We start from the raw sequence: 22859 nt of genomic DNA, 5'->3' as shown, positions 1-22859 counted from the left end.
TTTGTTATTAATTAAAAATAAACATATCAAGATATTTACAACATTTCCATTTCTAAAATTAAATTTCAACCTTTATATTAAAGGTTACAAATATAATCATAATTAACACAAACCTTCTATTTTATTTATTGATTAAAAATATATATAAATTTATATAGAATCATAATTAACATAAACTTATTTTATTTTATTAATTAAAAGTATACATATTATTTAATTTCAAGATATTTTAATATATTATCATTTGTAAAATTAAATTTCAACATATTTGTAACATTAATAATTCACAAATTAATACCCATAAAATTAAAACGATTACACATTCAATTTTAAATCGCTTCAAAAAAGTTTAAATTAAACAAATTCAAAGGTGTCAATGTTATTACAAGTACAAGTCTCAAAGACATTATTCATGTCAATGTCTCAAAGACATTATTCATTAAACAAATTCAAAGGTGTCAATGTTATTACAAGTACAAGTCTCAAAGACATTATTCATGTCAATGTCTCAAAGACATTATTCATTAAGTCATTATTGATTAGAACTTAAAAGATAGATGAAAGAACAAGTCTCAAAGTCATTATTGATTAGAACAATGAAACAGGGCCAAGGCCATTGATCAAAACTTATATAAAATTTAGTTTTTCCTTCCCTCCTCTCCATAATCTAATATTTGAACTTTCCTTTACCTGCATTATAGATCAACCAATTCAAATTCAAGCTTCTAATCCATTTTATAATTAAAATGGAAACTACATACACCATTAAATATTATAATTAAAATACCAAAAAAATTAACAAATTCTTAAAGGAAACTAAACAGTAATTAAGTGAATTAAAAAAAAGTATATTAAAAAAACAATAACCTACACTTAAAAAAAACCCAATCAATCAATTTATCGAAGTAGATAGTAGAGATTACTTTAGGTTCCTAAAAATTTGTTTCATAGTAGAGATTACTTTAGGTTCCTAAAAATTTTGTTTCATAGTAGAGATTACTTTAGGACTTAATTACTTAAGCATTGTTCCTATTCATTACGGCACCATTACATCAAAGCTCATCATGTCACTTGCAAGAGTGCTATGCAATTTGAGAAGATTTCCCGATCCTCTCGAACCAAGAAGAAAAACTCGTTGGCTGCATCAGTGTAGCGCGCGTGCGGCCTTGTTATTGCCTCAAACTTCCATGGCCTAAATGGCCATAGTCCCTCTAAGAAGCTGGCCGCGAAGGGAACCTTCGCGTAGCTAGCAAGCTGAGGTCTCGTGATTTCTTCTCATTTTAGTTTGCTAGATTTCTTCTCATTTTAGTTCCTTGACTCAACACTCAACCCATATGCATGAAATCATGCTCGAGGCCCTTCGAATATTGACTTTTCAATTGAAAAAATGACCACCCAGTTTGCCTTGTATACATAGATTTCTGAGGGCTCCCAATGAAGTTATGGCTTTTTGCCCTAGTGCAAATTACATCCCCTCTAAGGAAAGTTATCTACTATGAGCCTTAGTCATTCCTCAACGAAGATATCCAGTGTCCTTAATTAAGAAGCTAGTGGGTGGAGAGCACACTCTCTAACACCCCACCCACATAAAGTGGTTAAATGTGTTAAGGGCCCATTGGACTCATCCCTTACAATTGTATACAAAGCAAAGATTACAAGTCTTTAGAAAGTGACCCCATGGGGCTTATGGGGAAGCACTCAACGAGTGCAATTCCATTCAGTGAAAATTTCTACCTATAAGCCACCCACAATGTTCAAGCAAGAAACCCTCTAGTGTGCCCCTTAGTGCGAACCTTACAATTGAAGCTCTTAGATATTTACTAAGCTACAAGGTGAATTTGGGTGCAACTCAAGGAATGGAGTGCACAAGTCATTCAACTTTAGGATATGTTACTGTTAAGATATGTTCCTCAAAGTACGTTGGAATTTTCTAATATATCTAAAAAAGGCGCCCCTTGCCCCCAATGCTAGTGGTTAAAGCTCTTAGCTATCTACTCATCTTAATTAGGCAAAGGCCACACTGATGGTGTCAACAATCTCAACTAGAGGCTAGGTAATTAGGCAAAGGCCACACTGATGGTGTCAACAATCTCAACAAGGATGGTATCAACAATCTCAACAGGCTAGGTAATTGGTCAAAGGCCATAATGATGACATCATTATATTGACAATCTCAAAGGACCAAATTTCTAAGGCTCATACCATGGAGAGTCTAGAGACCTATGTAGTCTCAAGATAGAGAATTCGATGGGATAAAACATATCCAATGGCCTTTATTGACCTATACTATTTATTATATGCTCATGATCTTTGATGTAATCAATTGTACTTGCCCTAATTACATAATTCACCAACCTTCTATCTCCATCTCAATTATTCACGCACACCACCGCCTCAGCCCCAATTATTGTGCCCCTCTTGGCTTACTATTTACTAGTGGTCCCCCTACTAGTCTGTTACTATTATATGCTCATGATCTTTGATGTAATCAATTGTACTTTCCCTAATTACATAATTCACCAACCCACACGCACAATGGGATTTCTAGGGCTTGAATGACCCTAACAAAAAAATGCATTCAAGTGCAATTCCAATCAAAAATAATAGGAAATCATCACATACTACTAGTTGCGTACCAAAGCAAAGATTAGTCTTTAGAAAGTGACCCCATGGGATTTCTAGGGTTTGAATGACCCTAACAAAAAAATGCATTTCAAGCACTCAAAAATGGGATTTCTAGGGTTTGAATGACCCTAACAAAAAAATGCATTTCAAGCATTTCTAGGGTTTGAATGACCCTAACAAAAAAATGCATTTCAAGCACTCAACAAGTGCAATTCCATTCAGTGAAAATTGGGGGCCAACCTACAAAAGCTTTCAAGGTTCTGCTTCGGAAGCCAATGAGAATATTTCTACCTAAAAGCCACCCTCAATCTTCAAGCAAGAAACCCTCTAGTGTGCCCCTTGGTGCAAATCCTCGTGGTGGCAGTTGAAGCTCTTAGATATTTATTAAGCTACAAGGTGAATTCGAGAGCACATCATTCGACCTTACCTTGATTTAGAAAGTTTATGGTCGAGTAGAATAGCCCTTCACATTTATGTGGTGTTGTTATGAATCATTTATTGGCCTTTACATTTGTTCTTTTTTTGCTTCATGACTTGGAATTTATGGTGTCGCTTTATTAACAATCTCAAGAGGCTAAGTAATCTCAAGAGGCTTTATTTACTTCACTTGGCCCCCTCCTAGTACTCGACCCTCAATTACTCACACCCACGACCACCCCACCCCAAGTTACTTCACTTGGCCCCCTCCTAGTTACTTGTCCATAAATGTAATTAGTTGTCACCCTACTAATTAGTCAACTTCCTATTTTCTCAAATATGTTTAATGAGAAATTGTTGAGATTTTGTTGATAAGGGGATCTTCTTTTCATGGATATGGGATCCCATGAGATCTTTCATTGAAAATGTGAGCAACAATAACAAAATATTAGTTACCACTACCACATGTTATCAACCCATCGCCATCTTGTGGTCGATATATAAATCGCACACACTACATGCTATCAAAACATTATATCAACATTATTTCATGATCAAAACAAAACAATTATCACAAGCTAATAAAGAATATAACTTGTACATAACTATATACCAACGAGAATGGGTCATGCATAAATGATATGGGTCATGCATATTCACAATGATATGGCAATGAAACAAATCACTGCACAACTGGAGATGTAGAACCACATCACTATGGAGATAAGAAAAAAATTACATATACCAGATTGAAGATCTCTAAGTTGCATTAATATGGTGGGCCACCCATGTGGAGTCTTCAAAGAAAAAATGATGGCTACCAATCACCAATTGGGAAAATTTAAATCCATGATGAGAAGAAATTTCTACACAATACGTCATGAGCACAAGTAGAAAATAAAATGTTGGAGATGTATAAGCACATCACTATGGAGATAAGAAAAAAATTACATATACCAAATTGATGATCTCTAAGTTACATTAATATGGTGGGCACCCATGCGAACTCTTCAAAAAAAAAATGATGGCTACCATATGATGAGAAGAAATTTCTACACAATAGGTCATGAGCACAAGTAGAAAATAAAATGGCAATTTCAAAAAAAGCAAGGTCAAAACATCCAAGCTTCACATGGACATGGGGTATCTACATCAAGTCCCGTATATGTTATCTAGATATATTTGAGGATTGCAATTCCTAAGGAGGCAGATCAGTCATAATTCTTGCCCAAAGGATTTTGATGATGCTTCCATGAAAACAAGCGTAAGCAAAGCATCCAAATACCCAAAACATCATTGCAAATATTGTACATTGATGGACATCCCGTATATGTTATCTAGATGTATTTGAGGATTGCAATTCCTAAGGAGGCAGATCAGTCATAATTCTTGCCCAAAGGATTTTGACGATGCTTCCATGAAAACAAGCGTAAGCAAAGCATCCAAATACCCAAAACATCATTGCAAATATTGTAGCATTGATGGACATTTGGAAGCTCCATCAGCAAGCAATGATCACTCAAGATTAAAGTGAAGAAATTGAATGCAATTTAGAGGTGTAAAATTGGCATGTTTGGCCTTGAAATCAACCCCAAGTATGCAAGTATTAAAAATGAGCATGTATTAAAAAGAAAATCAATCTTGAAAAAGAAATAGAAATCGGCTAGCAAAGAGCAAGAGAAATCTCTTCCAATTCAGGGAAAAGTCTCATTGAAGAGTAAGATCAGAGGTTATCGACTCTTATTGATCCCATTTATTAGAAATATCTAATTTCCAAATCATTGGTGCAGCAACTTGGCTTGGAGACTCATGCCTATCTTCAGACATGTTTATCATATGACAGTGATAAATAAATATGACATGTTTATCATATGACAGTGATAAATAAATATAAGTTCAGATTTGCTACTATTTCCGAGTATATCAATAAAATCAAATGTGATGTGCCATTAGTCATAATTCTGTTTTATGATGCTTCCAAGAAAACAAGCTATATAGAACTAGGGGGGTGCCATTGGATCAAGATAAGCAATTTCGAAAACAAATTACAATCACATATTTTTGGAAGGCAAGAAAAAACATGTGTACGTCATTGTGAGCCTTGTAGCATTGATGGATATAAAAAGATGACATGTTGGAAGCTCCATCCTCGTACCCATCTAAAAAATAAAAACAAAGAAGAAATTTTAAGCAATTTAGAGGTGCAAAACTTACATTTATGGACCTAAAACCAACCCCATATATGCAAAATAAATAAATAAGCAATTGCAAGCATGAAAAATCAGCTATGGCTAAAGAAAAATCAGTCATGTATGAGCAAGAAAAACTATGAACAAGCCAAAAAAAAACAGTGTTGAAAAAGAAAAATAAATCAGCTAGTAATGACCAATATAAATCTGCCAATGAAGAACAAAAATCAACCTTGATAAAATCAAAAACTAAGGGAAAAAGAAAAAATAATTGAGGAAATACAAATACTCATCTTACCAAAGGCTTGAATAATCAACTCTTCTTATTGAAGGTGTCGACTCTTGTTGATCACAATTTTGCGAAAAAAAAAATGATTTCCAAATCATTGGTGCAACAACTTGGCTTGGAGCCTATCCTCGAGCACACACCTTGGATTGGTTGATCAAAGACACCAATATGCAAGTGACAAAAATGTGAGTTCAGATTTTCTATTATTTCCAGGTATATTGATGAAAACAAATGTGATGTTGTGCCATTAGTCATAATTCTTCTCCAAGGAATTTAGATGATGCTTCCATGAAAAAGTATATGGAGATGACAAATAAGCAAAACATATGAAGCAATTTTGAGCAAAAAATTACAACTAAAAAAATTAAGGCAAGAAAATGCATTTGCAACATCTCATGCATGTAGAGACCCAAAACATCATTACAAGCACTGCATCATCAACAAACTCAGAAAGGGGAAAATAAAAACAAAGATGTGAAGCCAGGAATGACTGCTCAAGTTGGAGGTGAAGCAATTGAATGCAATTTAGAGGTGTAAAATTGGCATGCCCAGCCCCAAAATCAAAGCTAAATATGCAAATTAATGGTTGCAAGTATTAAAAATCAGTCATGTATGTGCAAGAGGATCTATCCACAAGCAAAATAAAATCAGTCTTGAAAGAGAAAAACAAATCATCTAGCAATGAGCAAGAGAAATCTGACCAATGGTGAACAAAAATCAGCCTTACCAAAGAGAAACACTTTTCCTACCAAAGATTCAGATCACAAATAAGATGTCGACTCTTTGATCCCATTTCTAAGATAATTTGATTTCCAAATCATTGGTGCAACAACTTGGCTTGGAGTCTCATGCCCATTCTCAAACATATCCATTGGATTCGAAAATCAAAGACACCAATATGCAAGTGACAAAGAAATACATGTTTATATTTAATACGACTCAAGTAATATGTTGGGTTGTGTCATTAGGTGCCAATCAAGCCAGAAGGTTGGTAACTGTGAGTAAAAAGTTCTTTTAATGGTGTTAAGATCCAAACAAGGAGGAAGCATCAAAGGAAAATTGTTGAAAGGACATGAGCATAGATCAAGATGCTTCAAGGTATGTTAGTGGCAATGGATAGATTCAGCAAGTGTTTGCTCTTACTCATTGTAAGAAGAGCATCAAAGGCCAAAAGACAACTGAAAAGTTCCTTGAGAAGGTATGGATTCAAATCCACTCATTCCATACCCAAGTAAATGGATACACAATACTTGTTCATTTATTGAGGGGATATAATCACAAGCATCCCAAAACATGGGATGAAAAGCTTACATTCAACGTGAATACAATAGGGTAGTTCAATCATCTACTCACATGAGACCATTTGAAGTTTGTTGTCAATTCCTTCCACAATCACCAATTGACATGGCAAGACAAGCAAATTAAAGTTACAAATATACGAAATTATCTCGCACAATGAAACTGATATATTGGGCAACACTTTCAGTGAAAATAAATTCAAAAGTATAAATTTAACGTAGAAATCACAAAACAAAATTCATAAACTGAAGAAATACAATTTAGTATATTCATAAATTGGAAAAATACGATATTAATTACTACGCTCATTATTGATATTCTTGCATAATGAAGATAAAGATTATCGTGAATTGGGTGATCACTAAGACCATAACTTAGAGAGAGAAGAGTTATAACTTGAGAGATTGTGATCCTTAGGATGGTTGAGTAATTATGCAATTTTATAGCATTAGCTCTTCTCATTGTTCTGTTTAAATATAAACTTCTCGAGCTAATATGGCCTCCACTAAAATATACATCGCGTACTCTAACCAAAGATTTATTCCTAGATTTCTTCCTATTTTAGTTCAATGACCCAATACTCAACGGTCAAAATTGCATGAAATCATGTTCGACGCCCACGAACTATTGATTTTTCAATTGAAAGAATTGCTGTTAAAATTGGCAACCAGGGCAAAACTTCATGTGGGTCATCTTATTCATGGCTAATAATATTTTTATTAGATTCCTCTCGTCGAGAGGTGTAGGATTGATATAAAGATCATCCAATTCCGATAAGTATTCATGAAGATATGAATTTATTTTGATTATGGAATTATTATCAAGCCGACCTACAACTCATGTAGGCTCAGAAGCCCAACAGTTGCATCTATTCACCCACCAACGTTGTGTATAAATATAAGAGGACTTTTCCTCATTTGGACTCACTCATCTCATCACATCTCTATCTCTCTACTGCGCAGATATGAGTCTCTTCTCTACTGCACTGAAATGGGTCTCTCTCTCTCACACATGTGAAGCCAGAAGCTGTTGAATTTGAAGTTGCAACTGCAGAAGTAAAGATTGACTTGTGTGGCCTAGAAGCTCTCCTCTTTGGAACTGCGTTGTAGGTTCATCTGAACCTCCTTTGAAAGCCGCAACTTTTGGTGGTGGAATGAAGTTAATCCGACGAACGGTTTGCAAGATATCGACTGCCCTAGTTTGAAGCCGGAAACTGCTGAAACTGAAGCTGCAACTGCAGAAGTAAAGATTGACTTGCGTGGCCTAGAAGATCTCTTTGGAACTGCGTTGTAGGTTCATCTGAACCTCCTTTGAAAGCCGCAACTTTTGGTGGTGGAATGAAGTCAATCCGACGAACGGTTTGCAAGATATCGACTGCCCTAGTTTGAAGCCAAAAACTGCTGAAACTGAAGCTGCAACTGCAGAAGTAAAGATTGACTTGCGTGGCCTAGAAGATCTCCTCTTTGAAACTGCGTTGTACGTTCATCTGAACCTCCTTTGAAAGCCGCAACTTTTGGTGGTGGAATGAAGCCAATCCGACGAACGGTTTGCAAGATATCGACTGCCCTAGTTTGAAGCCGGAAACTACTGAAACTGAAGCTGCAACTGCAGAAGTAAAGATTGACTTGCGTGGCCTAGAAGATCTCCTCATCTGAACTGCACTGTAGGTTCATCTGAACCTCCTCTGGAAGCCGAAACTTTTGGTGGTGGAATGAAGTCAATCCGACTGTCGGTTTGTGAGATATGGTCTGCCCTAGTTTGATAATGAAGTCGCTAATGCTGATGCTACTGATCTAGGGTTTGCTACTGCTGATATGAATCAGATTTATTGTACTATTTCTCTTTACTGAATTATTTAAGATAAAATAAGATTTGATCAAAGGGTTTCCCCACACATTGTGGGGTTTGTCCCTGGCTAGCCGCCACATCTTGTGTCTCTTGTCTTGGCTTGTTTTCTGTCGATCGTTTAATGTTCCATCTGCACTTTACTTTATGTACATGTGATTGCTAATCGATGGAATATAATAAGAAAAAGAAGTAAATTGTTATAAGCATAGAACATACCATAACTTAACATGGTATCAGAGCTGAGGTGAAGACAAAGCCCGAGCAAGAGCAAGAGCAATCACCGAAGAGAAGATTGGCAAGGCTATCCTAAAAGAACTATGGGGTCCTCAACACTCTGAAGACAAGCTCTGTGAGAAAGCTGACTATCACGGATGGAAGATGTCTATCGATCTAACCCTTGAGAATCAAGGAGTGTTGGATCATGTGCGATGCAATATTGTTGAGCCTCCATCAAATGCATCGGCTGCTGCCTGGAACAAATGGAAAAGTGGAGAAGTCAAAACAATAGAAGATCATTCGGGACTCTATCGACAAGCACTTGGTGGCCTACATCTCTGAACTGGACACCTCTAAGGAAATCTACGATAGACTGGTGAGTTTATTTAAAGTTAATGATGCAAATCAAGTTTTGTTTCTTAGAAATAAGCTTAGGGAAATCAAGAAGGGTAAAGATGAAAGTATGCAAGCATACTTCTTAAGAATCACCAAGATCAAGAACGATCTCCTATCTATTGGGGAAACTATTACTGACAGAGAAATGGCACTCACAACTCTTGGAGGATTGCCATTGGAATGGTATGTGTTCAGGACTACTCTTTTGAACTATAATGTAATTCCTGGTTTCAAGGAACTAATGGCTAGATGCATTGAAGAAGAAACAAGGGAAGAAGTGCAAGAAATGCCCATGCCTAAAGGTCCTCCTGCTGCCTTTTCTTCTCATGCAAAGAAAAGAAATAATTCCAGGACTAAATCAAAAGGAAAGGCTGGACCTAAGGCTAGAAGAAAATGACGATGTAACATTTGCGATAAAGCAAGTCTCTATGTATGAGATCATGAGCATCATGATGAATGAGATCATGGACATAAAGAGCAACATGAGATCATGAACATATAGGATAGCATGACAATGATGCACTCTAGTTTGAGCAACATTATGATGGATAAAATCATGGACATGGGCAACATGATGATAATCATGATTAGAGAAGCATGGTACAGTATGCAGTGCCGCAACTCGAAATCCCTCTAATGGAAATCAAAGGAATGACAAATTCAACAGCAAAGGTAAGAGGAGAGTTGGGAATCAAGGAAGAGGACAAGCATTCAAGAAGGCTAGAAATTCTAGGATGTATTAAATGCACCTGACTTCAAAAGGAACCTAGTGTCCATCTTGGCAATGGAAGACAGAGGCTACAAGGTAACCTTCAGCAATGGCAAGGTACGTATATGGAAAAATAATGTTAAAGATGCCTTTACTCTTGGGTTTAGTGTTGATTCATTATATCAGGTCGATGGAAGTCCGTTAGGTGTCATGTCTTATGACACATCTCTTCAGTCCGAACTTTGGCATTGGAGGTTTTCCCCCCTTCATTATAAAGCTATACTCGGTGTAAGACAAATGGTGACAGGGATGCCCGAATTCTGAGTAGAGAAAGAAGGTGTATGTCCAGGATGTGCCGAAGGAAAGCTCAAAAGGGGACCATTCCCCTCAAGCCAAAGCAAGACCTCCAATATATTACAGTTGGTTCACTCAGACATACCTGATGTTGGCATTAAGAGGGAGACTACTACACCACATACTCCTGAGCAGAATGGTGTGGTGGGAAGGAAGAACCGCACGATGATGGAAGCTGTCAGGGCCATGCTACATGATCAAAGACTTTCGAAGTTTCTATGGGCTGAAACTACAATCACCGCCGTATATGTACAAAATCGATGCCCTCATCAAGCATTGGGTTCCAAGACTCCTGAAGAAAAATTCACCGGTAAGAAACCTGATGTTTCTCATTTTAAAATTTTTGGAAGCCCTGTATACTTTCATGTGCCGAAAGAGAAAAGAAATAAATTGGGAGCATCTGGAAAGAAGGGAATTTTCGTGGGCTATGGTGAAAATACTAAAGGCTATAGAATCTATGTAGCCGGTCAAAGGGAAGTCATAATTATTCATGATGTCACCTTTGACGAAGATATGACTCTCAGCAAGGTGATCAATCTTCCGACTTTGAGGAGCTCTCAAGAAGCTGACACCAAGGAATCGAAAGAAAAGGATGATGAATCAATGCCTGATGTAGAAGAACCCATGGATCTGATTGATCCTCCTCCATATGAGCCTTCCTCTTCTAGGAAGAGGCCTTCATGGCTTAAGGGGTTACTTGATGATGCTGAAGGACATGCTGCACCCCGAGGAACCTTTCGTGAAAGTAAGAAACCTAATTGGTATCAAGGATACCTGACCATCATGAGCACGATCATACAAAATGAGCCTTCGTCATTCTCAGATGCCGTCAAGCATCAAGTATGGAAGGATGCTATGACCGAAGAATATGAGTCTATCATAACGAATGATGTTTGGGAAGTAGTTCCCAGACCCCAGGACAAGACTGTTGTTACTTCCAAATGGCTTTACAAGATAAAGCATGCAGCAGATGGAAGCACGGAAAAGTATAAGGCTCGTTTTGTTGCTCGAGGTTTCTCCAAAAAGGAAGGTATAGACTATGATGAGATATTTGCACCTGTTGCCAAATATACGACCATCCGCTCAATCATAGCCCTTGCCGCTTCACAAGGATGGAACCTACATCAGATGGATGTCAAGACTGCGTTCTTGCATGGCTTGATCAAAGAAGAGGTCTACGTGGAGCAACCTGAAGGATTTGAGATTTATGATCGAAAATCTCATGTATGCAGGTTGAAGAAAGCTCTCTATGGGCTGAAGCAAGCACCCCGAGCATGGTATGAGAGGATCGATATCTACTTGATGAAGCTGGGATTCACTAGGAGTGAAGCCGATCCTAACCTTTACTTTAAGGTTGAAGATGACAAGCCTCTCATACTGGTGTTGTATGTGAACGACCTCTTTCTAACAGGTGCAAACCCTCTCATTCACAAATGTAAGAGGGACATGGCTTCTGAATTTGAAATGAAGGACCAAGGACTTGAAGTGTGGAAGAAGCCAAGGGAAATTTTCCTATCTCAAGGAAAATATGTGGTAAATATATTGGAAAGATTCGGTATGATGGACTGCAAGCCTGTGACTACCTCGAGGATCTTAACTTTTAGAAGTTATATGGTAGTGATGTTGGACCAGACTTGGGAAATGCCTCTGAGTTTCAAAAACTCATTCGCATTGATGTTCTTGGTGAACCTCTGTCCGAACATATGTTTTGCAATTAGCATTGTGAGCTCATATTTGGTTGAGCCTCACTGGATTGATGCCAGGAATCTTTTGAGATGTCTTCAGGACACAATCTCTCATGGATTAAGATACACTGTCGGAGATGTGAGACTACTTGGATATACTGATGTTGATTGGGCAGGCAGTGTGGTAGACCGTAAGAGCAGTTCTGGGTACTGTTTCACCTTGGGATCTGCTTTGATATCCTGGATGAGCAGGAAGCAGAAGTCGGTGGCTTTGAGCACCGCCGAAGCAAGATATATTGTTGCTAGCATAACCTCGTGTGAGGCAGTCTGGTTGCGAAAGCTCTTCAGTGAGCTATTTGGATTTACATTGGATACCACTGTGATTCTCTGTAACAACCAGAGGTGGGATTCGATTATTGAGGAATCCCGTATTCGTCAATTGCTCCAACAGATAGACATCATCTGGGATATGGTAAGTCAATGAGCAAGGAAGCTCCATCACATTAAGATGATGTACAGGTTGATACACCTTATCAAAGCCCCGAGGAAAGATCTAATCTGTGATTTTCCCAAACGACTTGGAGTCGGCAAGAAACCTTTGTACAAGGGTCCTGCATGTTGCATAAATTGAGCTCTGGGAGCTCTGAGGGCTTGCGGTTCCTACTGGAGCAACATATGACCACAGGGTGACTCACCCTCCCCTGGTGGTGCACACTGGAACAGGATGATTCGCTCTCCTCTGTAGCAGGATGATTAGTTCTCCTGTGAGGCCTGGATTGATGTGTTCTCCATGGCGATTGTAGCAGGATTGATGTGTTCTCCTGTGAGGCCTGGATTGATGTGTTCTCCATGGCGATTGTAGCAGGATTGATGTGTTCTCCTGTGAGGCCTGGATTGATGTGTTCTCCATGGCAGCCTGGATTGATGTGTTCTCCATGGCAATTGTAGCAGGATTGATGTGTTCTCCTGTGAGGCCTGGATTGATGTGTTCTCCATGGCAATTGTAGCAGGATTGATGTGTTCTCCTGTGAGGCCTGGATTGATGTGTTCTCCATGGCAATTGTAGCAGGATTGATGTGTTCTCCTGTGAGGACAGGATTGATTAGTTCTCCTGTCGAGGCATCCTACCCATGCAGTCTGGGACTCATGGGAAGTACCTCTCATTTGATCAATGAGTAGGGAAATGAAGTTAGGGACCATAGTAGTACCAATGGACGCATCGTTGTAACTACCGTACTCCCTACGCTAGGATGACCTCCATTGATTTGGGATCAATGATACTGGTCTGGGACCAGTGGTAGGAGTTGTACCATACTATGACGCTGACTTCGGGTCGGTTGAGACTGGTCTGGGATCAGTGGTACATACTCTGACACTGACTTTGAGTCAGTGGAGGATGATATTGGTCTGGGTCCATTGGAGTTGTACTCACTATGACGCTAACTTTGGGTTGGTTGAGACTGGTCTGGGACCAGTGGTACATACCCTGAGACTGACTTTGAGTCAATATGATACATCCTCGATCATTTCTTCTTCTTCATAATTCGGACAAAAGCAGAGTAGAACAGAACAATGCAAGAGCAGAGCAGAACAGAACAAAACAGTACAGATCAGTGTAGGGCAAAACAAGACAAAGCAGAACAGGCAAAATAGAGCAGAGCAGGGCAAGGGTCAGGCTGTACAAGGCAGTGCATTTGATGGATGAATAGTAACGACCGATAGACAGATTGCAGATAAAGTTCTCCATGGTTGAGAGGGAGTGTTAAAATTGGCAACCAGGGCAAAACTTCATGTGGGTCATTTTATTCATGGCTAATAATATTTTTATTAGATTCCTCTCGTCGAGAGGTGTAGGATTGATATAAAGATCATCCAATTCCGATAAGTATTCATGAAGATATGAATTTATTTTGATTATGGAATTATTATCAAGCCGACCTACAACTCATGTAGGCTCAGAAGCCCAACAGTTGCATCTATTCACCCACCAACGTTGTGTATAAATATAAGAGGACTTTTCCTCATTTGGACTCACTCATCTCATCACATCTCTCTCTCTCTACTGCACAGATATGAGTCTCTTCTCTACTGCACTGAAATGGGTCTCTCTCTCTCACACATGTGAAGCCGGAAGCTGTTGAATTTGAAGCTGCAACTGCAGAAGTAAAGATTGACTTGCGTGGCCTAGAAGATCTCCTCTTTGGAACTGCGCTGTAGGTTCATCTGAACCTCCTTTGAAAGCCACAACTTTTGGTGGTGGAATGAAGTTAATCCGACGAACGGTTTGCAAGATATCGACTGCCCTAGTTTGAAGCCGGAAACTGCTGAAACTGAAGCTGCAACTGCAGAAGTAAAGATTGACTTGCGTGGCCTAGAAGATCTCCTCTTTGGAACTGCGTTGTAGGTTCATCTGAACCTCCTTTGAAAGCCGCAACTTTTGGTGGTGGAATGAAGTCAATCCGACGAACGGTTTGCAAGATATCGACTGCCCTAGTTTGAAGCCGAAAACTGCTGAAACTGAAGCTGCAACTGCAGAAGTAAAGATTGACTTGCGTGGCCTAGAAGATCTCCTCTTTGGAACTGCGTTGTACGTTCATCTGAACCTCCTTTGAAAGCCGCAACTTTTGGTGGTGGAATGAAGTCAATCCGACGAACGGTTTGCAAGATATCGACTGCTCTAGTTTGAAGCCGGAAACTACTGAAATTGAAGCTGCAACTGCAGAAGTAAAGATTGACTTGCGTGGCCTAGAAGATCTCCTCATCTGAACTGCACTGTAGGTTCATCTGAACCTCCTCTGGAAGCCGAAACGTTTGGTGGTGGAATGAAGTCAATCCGACTGTCGGTTTGTGAGATATGGTCTGCCCTAGTTTGATAATGAAGCCGCTAATGCTGATGCTACTGATCTAGGGTTTGCTACTGCTGATATGGATCAGATTTATTGTACTATTTCTCTCTGCTGAATTATTTAAGATAAAAGAAGATTTGATCAAAGGGTTTCCCCACACATTGTGGGGTTTGTCCCTGGCTAGCCGCCACATCTTGTGTCTCTTGTCTTGGCTTGTTTTTTGTCGATCGTTTAATGTTCCATCTGCACTTTACTTTATGTACATGTGATTGCTAATCGGTGGAATATAATAAGAAAAAGAAGTAAACTGTTATAAGCATAGAACATACCATAACTTAACAATTTCCCACCTACCTTGCCTAGTATAGGTGGATTTTCCATGCCTTTTGATGAAGTTATGGCTTGTCCTAGAGTAGATAGCATCCCCTCTAATGGAAGTTATCTACCATTAGCCGTAGTGATTTTCCCACCCTCTGCCTCAATATGAGGCAATGTTAGCAAAACCAAACAGTTCACCAAACAAGTAGACCCCCCAACCAGTCAAAATTGGACCAGAACCAATAAAAAAACCAAACCAAAAATCCGGTTGGCCAAAGAATATATAAAATATTCAAAATTTAAAGAAAAATGTATATATTCATGTGCATCCATATGAATCCAAACCATTTATACACAAATATGCAAAAGTTCTCAATTATATAAGGGTGCATATAACCAAAATAATATCGAGTGCAATCCATCTCTAAACCAAAAATGATGGCCTCTAGCATCCAAAAAAAGACATGCCACAACAAATACCGACATATCATCAAAATCATTGCATTAAGATAAGAGAGACAAAGCTTAAATGAACCTAAAACATTGAAAATGGGCAATGTGGACATTCACTAATCAATAATAGTGGGATATTAAAACTAAAATTGTAACCACTATCTAACATTGTCTTCTTTCACACATGTCATCGTTTATCCAATAACTATTTTCGCTCTCAAATCATGGATGGTCGTAGATGTGACCATTTATGACCTAGGTCAACCAAGAGGTGGCTTTGCCTTCCCAAACCTCTTCCACCCCAAAGCTCCTAGGCAATGGAACTAATCAATAATAGTGGGATATTAAAACTAAAATTGTAACCACTATCTAACATTGTCTTCTTTCACACATGTCATCGTTTATCCCAACATCTATTTTCGCTCTCAAATCATGGATGGTCGTAGATGTGACCATTTATGACCTAGGTCAACCAAGAGGTGGCTTTGCCTTCCCAAACCTCTTCCACCCCAAAGCTCCTAGGCAATGGAAATAGATGTAGCTCATACAAGTATCTCCATGAGCGTATCTACTTATGCAAATCTTCATTAAATGTATCCTATGCTCTTTCTAAATGTTCACTTTATTAGTTAACAAAGTGAACATTTTTTAATTCAAGTGACTTTTAATTAATAAAGTGATTGAAGTGGATCACTTAATGATTTAATTAAATGAGAGTCATTGATTTCACGATTAGATATTAACCATTGAAGATTAGGTTTTTGGCTTATGCCAAAGTCATAAGAGAAAAGTTATAAAAGAAAGAGGGGGCAAACGACAAAGACACACAAAGAGCATCATTTCACAAGTCACATGAGTGAAGAAAAAAATCAGAGGTCTGATTTTCAGCCATTAGCAAGGAGTTTTAGTAGTGGTTCAGCAAAAGGAAGACATCCAATCAATAGCAAGGAGAATTGCAGTCGTGCAACCCAGCAGAGTAGGATGTACAGTCATTTGTACGGATTCATATAGTAATACGGATTGCAGAGTAAGCCAAACAAAGTGCAGCGCAGACCACACATTTCATGTAGATATGCCTTGATTTTGTGCAAACTGAAATTTTTCCAGGTTTATTATTTGTTTGTTAATTTCTCAGAGCTATTTTCCATGTAAGGGAGCTCTTGTAAAAGTTCTAAAGATATTTTGAATGATGAACAGGTCCAGAAGAGCAGAAATAATTGTGCACTATGTGATTGCTTTTCTTGTTTTCAATGATGAACTAATCTAGAAGAGCAAAAATAATTGTGCATTGTGTGTGATTGCGTTTCTCGTTTTCCGCTAAATGCAAGAGTTAATAATTCCAACTAGATCTGATCTATTTTCTTAGATAGTTGATTTTAGGATAATTTAACATGGTGTCAGAGGTTTTGTTCTGAGAGAAAAGTAGATCTATTATTTTCCAAGTTACTTCAACAAGCTTGAGAGACAAAGCTCAGGACAGCCATGTTTGTAACCAATGTGAAAGTTGAGGATCGACTTGATGGGGTTTCGAATTTCTTGCCATGGAAGGCAAGAATCTCAATGATCTTGAAGGAGCAATACTTGTGGGAAGTCGTGTCTGACCCTCCTGCTCAAACATAGACCTTAGGGAGAATGCAGACAGCAACAGTAGTAGACCCTATAGTGTTGTAGGTAGCATGGGATAAGGACATAAAGGAAAAGAGGTTGATCCTTTACGTTATTAAGGATCATCTAATTCCACATGTTGCAAAAAGACCAAATATAAGGAGATATTTGATGTCGTAGTATTACTTTTTCAAAGTGATAACATGAGTCAAAAAATGGTTCTCAAAACTAAGCTCATAGTGCAAAATGAATCCCTCCAACAATGTGACCAACTGCCTTATGAGAATCACACAAATCCATGACCAACTTGCAGTTATTGGAGAGGATGTACTAGATACAGAGCTAGTGAATGTTGCTCTGAATGGGTTCACCAAGGCTGAGGAACCATTCATCATGTGCATTTGTGCCCAAAAGTATCTTCCCAAGTGGGAGAGACTTTGGGATGACTACATCCAAGAGGATACTCGTAAAGAGTCCAGGAACAAGAAGCGGAGAGGAGCAACAAATGAAAACTTGTTCCTAGTCAGTGAGATGAAGAAGACCAAAGGGAAAATTTTCATCAAAAAGGGTGACAATTGTTGAAAAATGTGACTAGTGCCAATATTCATAATTTTATTTCGTTCATGATGCATAAAAGAAAGAAAAATAAATTTTATTATAAATAAAATTGACTTATTAAAGCATGGGTTTCATGCTTGGGTCAATTATTTATAGGTCAAAGCCTCAATTGCAGGCTTCTAGGGTTTATGTCAAATGTCCTTGTCCATGTCACATTGTAAAAGACCCTTCTTGGGATTTATTTGTTAAGAAAGAAATTTATTTTATGTAAAATTAGGTCTCCTAGGCCTCCTCCACCAAGTTGTCCTCAAAGAAGGACAAGTCAGCCTAGCTGAGGAGCAGAAACTCTTATATAAAGGCAGCAACTCGAAGTCACTCATCAAGTTTGATCTACAACTTCTGGGGCCAAAAAAAGTGTGAAATTCAAGGAAGAAGAGGAAAGGGCTAGCTATGGAGAAGGAGGTTTCGATCAAGCACAAGAGGTTAAAATTCTCACTCTCTCTCACGTGTGAAGTTGCTATGCTGCTGGAGGGGTCGAAATTGTAGTACTAAAGTTGGGCCGAAATTCTGTGTTGCTAGGGACCGAAATCTCTAGGTTGTTGCTGGGCTAAAGTTGTTGGACAAGAAGAGACTACTAAAGGTTGTTGAATTTAATTGGAAGGTTGACTTGGTGGAGGAGAAAGGTCTGTTGGTCTTAGGTCTTGGTCTATCTCATTTTGAATCTACTGAAGGAAGAGTTTTTAACTGGGTTTTCCCCTATAGAGGGGTTTTAGCCCTGGCAAAGTGCCTACATCTGGTGTACTTTATCTTCGTGCTTTGCTTTTGGTAATTGCTTGATGAAACTAAGATAAAAGAAGAACATAAGAAAGATGATAAGAACTCAAAGATATCACAAGTAATTATCAACAAGAGAAAAGCTTTTTGCCTTTCCAATTTTCTAACAACAATGAGGGAGAGGAACAACATTCCAGGTAAAAGAAAAATATGAGCAAGATCAAATGTTATATTTGTTATAAGAATGGCCATTTTGCTTGTCAATGTCCACATATGAAGAAGGGCAAAGAGAAGTCACAGAAAGTTGCAACAACAATAGAGAAACGGTTGAGTGAACTTGCTTCCATGTTCGAGAGTGACTTTTTCACGCATGTCTTACCTTTCTACTAGCGTTATTGCTAGAAACGTTTGGTACTTGGACAATGGTGCCTACTGCCTCAAAGGCTAGAGATATATTTAGTAGATTTGCATAAGACCACTCAAAGACATATTGAGCTTGGCAATGATGCCAAGTATGCAGTGAGGGGGCAAGGGATAGTTTAGTCCCACCTGAGTCAGGAGGGTCCTTTCATGCACAGGAGGTACTCTATCTACTTGACCTAAAGAATAACCTTTTGTCCATCTCAATCATGGAGTACAAAGGTTATGAGGTCAACTTCCGGAGGAGGCAAGTGTTCATTTTCCTAAAGGGAGCCAATCCAGATTCCAAAGACTGCAATAAGGGTTAGAATCTAAGAGAGAAACCAATGACATCATCTACGAGCTTTATCATAGGAGGATGGGGCATCTCCATCACAGGGCTCTACCATTACTGAGATGGATAGGACATCTCAAGATATTTGGTTGTCCAGTCTACATCCACATAACTATGGAAAAGAGGGAAAATTTGCAGCCGTCCAGTGAGAGGAACATCCCCGCAAGATACAACAAGAATTCCAAGGCTTATATCACGAGAAAACAGTGTTGAGTTGAGATGTCAAGTTTGAGGAGAACTTGGCATCTAAGAAATCTCAAGATCTACCAACAATTGCAGAGGGGCCTCAAGAGGATGAACCAAAGGAGAAGCCAAGAGCAGAGACTTCTAGTAGCATAGATAGCCAACCTTCAATATAGGAGGATCAGTCAACTCCTTCAACATCAATCAAGAAGTCGAGTGCAGAGACTTCCAGTAGCAGAGATAGCCAACCTTCAATGTAGGAGGAGCAGTCAACTCCTTCAACATCAATCAAGAGGCTCAAGTGGGCAAAGCAGACCTTACGGGATGCTTGAAAGAATGCCAACCCTTGCAAGACCAATTTCAAGGAGAGCAGACCTCTGCAGAAGTTTCTGATGTACATGGCTTTGATTACCAACATCATAAGCTTAGAACCTTCTAGCTTTAAGGAAGCATCCAACGAACAGGTGTGGAGAGATGGCATGGTGGAGGAGCACAACTCCATCATGAAGAATGATGTCTGGGAGATTGTATCAAGACCAAATGGGAAGTCAATTGTGACTTAAAGTATGCAACAGATGGCAATGTGCAAAAATACAAAGCTAGGTTTGTTGTTCGTGGATTCTCTTAAAAAGAGGGAGTAGATTACGATGAGACTTTTGCTCACATAGTCAAATACTCCTCTACTCGAGTAGTTCTTTCGACAACTTTTGAGATGGGATGGAACATCCACCAGATGGATGTGAAGTAGTCTACATTGAGCAACCACAAGGGTTTGAGGTCCATATAGAAATAACTCAAAATTTGCAGCTACTAATGAATTCGAACTGAAAACAATAGACACAAATTTCTTCTACTCAATATGCGGAAGGGAAAACATACAATAGAAACACATGCAATCAACCACAATGAACACAGTTTTTACTGGGGAACCCAACTGGGAAAAACCCCTCCTCTATTTGTATTATATCAGATGAGAAAAATTGATCTATTATAATGACAACTTCAATCTTGAAGTACAACCTGCACTGCAATACTGATCTCCTCCTCCTGAGACTGCTTTGCAAAATACTTAGCCAATTAGTGGCCTCCTTCTCCTCCTATTTCCTTGCACAATTCCTGAGGAAATTAGTTCCTAGAGAATAGGAGAAGCCCCTATTTGCTTGCGCAATTCCCAAGAGAATAGTCTCACCTGCTACATGAAAACACTATACACTCACTAGTATACAATAACGATAACGTTGATGTATTTTTCCTCCACTCAACTATGAAATTCGAATTCCATGCATGACTAGGACTATTTTTAGTAAATTGACTAGTTAACTGAGAGATCAGTGAATTAACAACAGTTACAACAACTCAACTAAACTCCTACTGACTCTATTTATGACTAAAGCTCAGATAACTAAGTTTAACTAACAATAACTCCACTAGATTGCTAGATCTTAACAATCAACCCATGCACAACTCTACTTCTTGCCCACAAACTCGAATTGACTGACTTAACTAAGTGACAATGCCATGTCACTCCTGCTAATTGTAACTCAAGTCATCCTGTTGATGTGGAAATTCGTATTTCTCCATTTCTCCAATCCTACTCCTCATGAGGAATGTATTGTAACACAAACAACACTCCCTCTCACTATTGTTGTTGCTATTGCAACAACTGCAATTGAAAAGCATCTGGAATATTGAATCAATTGTGTCTCTGAGTTGCAATTGTCTCCGGAGTCTCTGGCTGCTACTAGCCGCTGCAACTGTCGCTCAAGATCTGACTACAACGACTAACACTTATCCTTCTGCCACTGAATATTGTAGGCCCATGTAGCAAGGGTAATGATCCATGAGAATAGTATACTGCAAGTGTTGTTGCTCTCCTATGGACCCTACCCAAATCTTTGCAACTCAGGGACTAAGGCTCTACATCGCCCCACCTCAATCTTGGAGGTATAGCTGCATGCAACGCGAAATCTACCTCTAGCTTGTAGATATTTTTAACTCGAACACCAATTTGTTTTACTTGTCCAGTAGCAACATGCTTCAGATAAGCTTTCCCCCTACTAAACACCACATCATATCCTTTGTCCTCAAGTACATCTATAAAAACTATGTTTTTCTTCATGTCAGGCACATACATTACATTCTTGATGTGAAGATGAGAGCCTGACTCCCTCTTAAAGGTGATAGTGTCAATCCCTTTGGTACTATATCTCCCATCATCTCCAAGCTCTATGTGTAATTGTAGGTCTTTCTCCTCTAGACTGCTGAAGAACTCCTTATTTCCTGTCATATGATATGAAGCAACAAAGTCTAGGTACTTCCTCTTATTGTGCTTCCCATGCAAGCACTGAGGGTGAAATCCAACTCGAGTTGTGATGTAAGAGCATCTACTCCTGTTATTGTTGCAAGTTCCTTACTGGATTTCTTATGTGGACACTTGATTGCATATTGTCCATACTCATGGTAGTGAGATCGTTTAATTTGACTGATGTCTTTCTTCTTGCCATGGTTCTAGTTGGATTCTGCCTCACCTTGGGCCTTCTTGCCTTTGGCATTCTTTCCTTTGCTTGTAGGAATTTACAGGGTAAGTTCCTTAGATAGAACACCAAAGGACACCGCTCACAAATATATTACAGATCAGTACACCAGTGTTCTTGACGTGGTTAAAACCCTCGAAGAGGAAAACAGTCCACAACCTGAACCAACGCGGCCACTTCAAGGAATTTATCAATGTAAAAGAAAGAAAATTTAAATAAACTTCCCTCATGAACGGTCACCTTATAAATGACCCCCCATGCTCTTTAAATAGAGATCATAGACCAATCGGATGTTAAGCCACAGATCAAGTGTCGGTAATACCGAGTAGAGAATGAACCGTCAGATTGTAAGTTACAAAAAGTACATACTAAAAAAACACACTTTACCTAACCATACGCTAGACCAAGTTATACTTGATTATTTCCTATGTGTCGGAATATCCTAACATCCCCCCTTAAGAACAACTTGGGATAGGATTAAAGGATGTACAAAGATGACAAAATAGGAGAAGGAATGATGCATTAGAGCCTATCCCCCCTTAGTGACAACTTCCTGAATTCCAACCATAAATCGAAGTTTAGTAAACTTCGTCTCTGTGAGAGCCTTTGTAAAGATGTTTGCAACTTGATCATCGATTGAACAATATTGCACTTCAAGAACATGGTCATGAATGAGCTTTCTAATGAAGTGCGTGTGTAGTTCAATGTGTTTGTTGCGTTGAAGTTGGACTGAATCTTTGCATAGTTGAATGGCACTTTGATTATCACACCAAAGTGTAGTGGGATGTTGCTGCTGAAAACCAAACT

The 22859-nt window shown here is 38.8% G+C and overlaps 1 long non-coding RNA gene across 1 annotated transcript in view; it reads right to left on the bottom strand.

The window, feature by feature from the left end:
* Window positions 1-291: 291 nt before the first annotated feature.
* Window positions 292-22859, bottom strand: part of LOC149190511 (uncharacterized) — a 56482-nt gene continuing 33914 nt past the window's right edge. Inside the window, exon 2 of the long non-coding RNA XR_016255993.1 lies at window positions 292-690. This is a non-coding gene — a long non-coding RNA (uncharacterized LOC149190511). The remainder of the gene's footprint in view (window positions 691-22859) is intronic.

The sequence above is a fragment of the Pinus tabuliformis genome, chromosome 3_1, assembly GCF_031772625.1.
Source record: "Pinus tabuliformis cultivar Carrire ecotype Pingquan chromosome 3_1, CPIR1, whole genome shotgun sequence".
Classification (NCBI taxonomy): Eukaryota; Viridiplantae; Streptophyta; class Pinopsida; order Pinales; family Pinaceae; genus Pinus; species Pinus tabuliformis.
Note: the sequence above shows the minus strand (reverse complement) of the source record. Positions and strands in the feature narration are given on the sequence as shown.